The following is a 5053-nucleotide window of genomic DNA, read 5'->3' as shown; positions in this document are numbered from 1 at the left end:
TGGCTTTTGAAGCCCTTCACAGTCTAGTCCCAACTGCTCCATCCAGCCTTACCTCCCTTTATGCCCCCTGTGGCCCAGCCTCAACCTGGCCCAGCCTCAGAGTTTGGGTTCATGCTCTCCATCTTCCCTCTTCTACCTTCAGTGCCTCACCCTGGCCAGGACCCTCCTCTCTCACCTGGATGGGCACATCCTCCTTATCTCTTGCCCCTTCCAGTAAGTTCTCTATATGGCAGCCAGAGTGATCATTATTACACTTCAGACCACTTCCTGTCCTGCCCTAACAACATCCTGTCACACATGCAATAAAGCCCAGAACCTCTTCCAAGACCTACAAGACTCTCAGAGAGCCAGCCCCTGCTACCTGTCTACTCTCACCTTTTTTTTTTTTTTTTAATATATTTTTATTGATTTTTTACAGAGAGGAAGAGAGAGGAATAGAGAGAAGCATCGATGAGAGAGAAACATCGATCAGCTGCCTCCTGCACACCCTCCACTGGGGATGTGCCTGCAACTAAGGTACATGCCCTTGACCAGAATCGAACCTGGGGCCCTTCAGTCCACAGGCCAACCCTCAATCCACTTGAGCCAAACTGGTTTCAGCTACTCTTACCTTTTAAAACCCTCCCCTCGCTTCCTCACCAGCGGCACTACCGTAGCATTGTGACAGGGCCTCAAACACACCACCAAGCTATTTTCTGCTTCAAGACTTTTTATTTACTGTTCTTGAGGCTTGGAATATTCTTCCTTTGGCTCTTACCCTGCTGTCTCCTTCTCTTTCTTCAGGTCCATCTTGAAAGTCTCTTCAAAGAGGTTCACCCTGTCCATTCAGAATAGAGTTCAGCCACATTACTCTCCACAGCATTACTCTGTTTAGTTCTTTCATAGCATGTGCCACAGTCTTTCATTATCTACTTAAAACCTGCGTTTGCTTGTTTATTTACTGCGCATTTATGAGGGAAGGGACCTTGTTGTCACGCCCCTCTCATTGCCAGCCTTGGTGTCAAATTTGCTTTTATTCTTTAAACTCTTTCATTCTAACATCTTTCTTGAGTGCCTTCCTTTTCTAGACACAGATTAGATGATGTCACATGCAAAGTGCATTGAATTCATGTGTCTCTCCTAGTTGTAGAATTTTACAGAGTTCTTCAGTGCCTTTTCCAAAGGACTTCCAGGCACCGGGGTGCATTGGTGGCAGATATGTTTTGGGCTAGAGTTGGTTTCTAAATCACTTCTTTGCCTACCTGCCTGGCATCTTGGGCTAGAAGAGGAGAGGCCAGAGGGACTGTGCCCCTTTTGGGCTTTGCCCATTGCTCAATGCTCATGGAAATCTCCCCCAAAATAGCCCCGGCTCAGCAGCTCTGTAGGTCTGGCTGATACTAAGCTGTGGGCTCAGGAGTCTTGGCAACTACTTGCTTTTCTGAGTCCTTTGGTGGAAAGGAGTTGGGGACACCTAAGTTCTGGTTCCAGATGCTCTGGGAGTCTTTAAAAAAATGGAAGGAGCAATGTAAAAGATTCAGAAGAGTATAGTTAGAGAATAGTTAACAAACCATTTATACACTTTGTCATATTTGTTTCAAATCTTTTATACCAGAATCCTAGCACTGCAGAGTTCTAATGATCCCAGATTAAATACTCCGGGATTCTAATGACCGGGGATTCCAACATCCCAGAATTCTAAACCTAGGTGCACATATGTGTTGGTGCTGTACTGATAGTGCTGGGAAGAGAAGGGAGGAAGAAAGACTTAGGGCCTCTACCATGGCTACTCAGTGGATGAGTTTATTGGAATGAAAAACAAAGCTTCCAGAGTTGCTAAATGCTGAGAATCCTCCAATCCTAAAGTTGGAGCAAATCTCAGAGGTTGTCCGGTCCAAAGCCTCAAGCAACCTCTGCTTGACTTTTCCTTGCTATTGGCAGGTTCACTTTCTTCCTAGGCCCTGTCTTCCATCACCAAATGTCTCCAAGTGTGAAAAAGTCATATTTTTGTGTGTATGTCTAAACTCATGCTGCCTTGTAACTGCTCCATTGACCTGCTCTTGAGTTTACATCAGTCACGTAGGCTCCCTCTGCTCCAGAACAGCTCTTTCGGTATTTAAAGTCTGTACTTAAGCCTGGCGGGTGTGGCTAAGTGGTTGTGTGTCAACCTGTGAGCTAGGAGATCATAGTTTGATTCTGTCAGGGCACATGCTCAGGTTGCGGGCTTGACCCCAGTATGGGGTTTGCAGGAGGCAGCTAATCAATGATTCTCTCTCATCAATGTTTCTACCTCTCTCTCTCTCTCTCTCTCTCTCTCTCTCTCTCTCTCTCTCTCTCTCTCTCTCTCTCTCTTTCTCTCCCCCCCCTTTTTCTCTGAAATCAATAAAAATATATTTTAAAAAGAACTATTATTAAAAATAAATAAATGAAGTTGGTACCTTAAGTCCTTGAGATTGTAGCATTTGTTTTCTCACTCAGGTGCATCTTGGATTTCCTCATTGCGTTGTCATACCTGTCTGAGGTCAACTTAGCAGAGGGTATGCCATGGGTAGTAAGAGTGAATTTACAGGGCTGGTCTAGACTCACTTCTTTTGGTTGATTTCTTTTGGTTGGTTTCTCAGTCCCAAGTTTATACACTGAGCAGGTACTTATAGGATTTAGACCAACATTATTCTTGGTATCAGCTAGGCTTCTTAGAAATTCTGATTATCCAGGCTAATTGTACTGCTGGGACCCTAGGCAAGAAGCCCTGCTTCCTGAGTATGCTTGAACAGCGGGCACAGTTTCCCCCACCCTCTGGGTATTTTGTAAATTGCTTTGGCCCAGATCCTTAGCCCCTGACCCATAAGGAGATTAAGACCCTAAAATATAAATGATCTATCAATTTTGGTCAATTTTCTTAGTCAACATTTCAAATTTTCTTACTTTCTGGTATGTGCAGATGCTCTGCACGGTGCTGGACATCTAGACCAAGCTCTTACCATTAGTGTGAGGAAGCAGCAAGAAACAATCTAAATTCTATGACGAGAATGGAAACCAAATGAATTCTCACAAATATAACGTGGAAAGAAGAAAGGAGCACATAATGTAGGATTCCATTAATGCAAATGAGGAAAGCTAATCTGTGACATTAGAAGTAGAGATAGTAGGTGAGGGGGCATGACTGAAGAGGATGTGAGTAGCATACTGGTATTTTCAGTTTCTTGAACTGGGTGTGTCTACTTTGTGAAAATTCATCAGACTGTACAGAATATTCACCACAGCCCTGATTGTCATGGCAGAATGGCCGGGAACAATCTACATGTCCCCCCGAAGGAGTCATTTCACAACATGGGGAAATATCTGTAGGATGAATTCCTAAAAGAGTCTTGGCATTTGAAATTTTGATAGATATTGCTAAATATGGCATATATTTGCAACATGGTTTTCATGTACCATACATGCAATAAAGTTCATCTTACACATACAGCTCAGTCAGCTTTACAGAATGAACACACCTGTACAGCCGCCACTCAGCTCAGTACACACAGCATTTCCTGCATCCCAGAGGCTGCTCCTGTGCCCCCCCGTGGTCCTCACCCTCCCTCGAAGGACCGCTCTTCCATTTTTATCATGCGGTAGTTTTGCCTGTTTTGAAGGATATAGGGTTGAAAATGTGTCTTTTGTGTATTTTGTATAGATACCTCTGTGTATTTGGAATTGGTATCCCGTTGGTACAGACGATGTCTCTGTGTGAGCTCAGCCTGACGTCTGCCTGTAATCCTGGCTCTGGGCCTCTATCCAGTGTGTCCAATGTCTGGGTGTCCAGTGTCTAAGGTTCTTGGATCCTTTGATTCTCTGACTAAAATTCTGTGGTGTCACCAGGGCCCGAACGGGATGATGGACAGGAGTGCCTGGAAGTGCCCTGACGCATTCCAAAACCCCTTATCCGGCTGAGTGCCAGCGCCCCCAACCCTTGTTGAAAGGGTGCGGCAGGGGCTAAGAGTGGGAAGTAGGCTTCCTGTGAATCTTGAGTGTCAGTATGAAGGGGCTCCTAAGTGGTCTAAATTTCCTCAATTTCCTTTTTCTTCAGCCAAAGCATTCCTTTATGTCTGTGGTCCCAGGTCTGATTTTCTTTACGCGTAATTTCCCCAGGGGACTCCAGAGAGGTGGGGCTAGAGTTGGGTAAAGAGACAGCATCTAGGTGTTCAGAGAGGGATGTCTCACTCTCTCTGCTTCTCTTTTTGACCTGGTTTCTGACACTGCTTATCTGTGAAATGTGGCTAGTGTTTTCCTTTCTCTGGGCCTCAGTTTCCCTGGATGTTAAAGAAAGTTGGACTAAATCGTCCCAGAGGGCATTCCATGGTTCCCCCTCTCCGAGTCTCCTTGCTCTCCGAGAGTTCTGGAGTTTGTGGGTCTTTTTCTGGGTGTATGATACTCCCTTTGACTCAGTTTATCTCCCCAAGCCCCTCAGTTTCCCCAAATCTCTCACTGCTTTGTCCCTACCCATGTCAGTCTCTGAATCCCAGCCTCCCTGTCTCTCAGTGGAGTCTCCTCTCCTCAGCCTTTGTGCTCCCCTGACAATGGGAGGTAAAAATAGCCCAGGGGCTGTGCTGGTGGAGATAAAAGGGAATTTGACTTTTGTGTCCTGTGGCCAGGCTGGGGGGGCTGTGACACGTGGAGATTGCTGACATAGCTCTCCTCCACGCTGACCTTGACGGCGGCAATAAAAGGGGGAGCCCAGCTCCCAGCCTTCACCGTGGTACTGAGGTGGGTGATCAGGGCTGGGGTTGGAGCTGAAGGGGGTACAGGTGGGCCAGTAGGTGAGGGTACCTATGGGTTGGTATGAGTCTCCTCATACTGTGGAAGAGGATGCTCTGATGTTTGAGTGTGTGTGTGTGTGGGGGGGGAGTTGGGGACTCACCAGGGAGACTGAGGTGAGGAGCCCCAGGAAATCACCTGGGTCCTATGGATTGTTAGATCATGCCCCAGTTTGGGGCCCCTGGTTCCTCAGTTCCTCTCTCATTGCCATCTTCCAGTGCCTGCTGCCTTGGACCACCTTAAACCTCCAAGATTTCTAGTCCCTCATCCTCCACCT

Source organism: Pipistrellus kuhlii, unplaced genomic scaffold, assembly GCF_014108245.1.
Source record: "Pipistrellus kuhlii isolate mPipKuh1 unplaced genomic scaffold, mPipKuh1.p scaffold_m20_p_6, whole genome shotgun sequence".
Lineage (NCBI taxonomy): Eukaryota > Metazoa > Chordata > Mammalia > Chiroptera > Vespertilionidae > Pipistrellus > Pipistrellus kuhlii.
Note: the sequence above shows the minus strand (reverse complement) of the source record.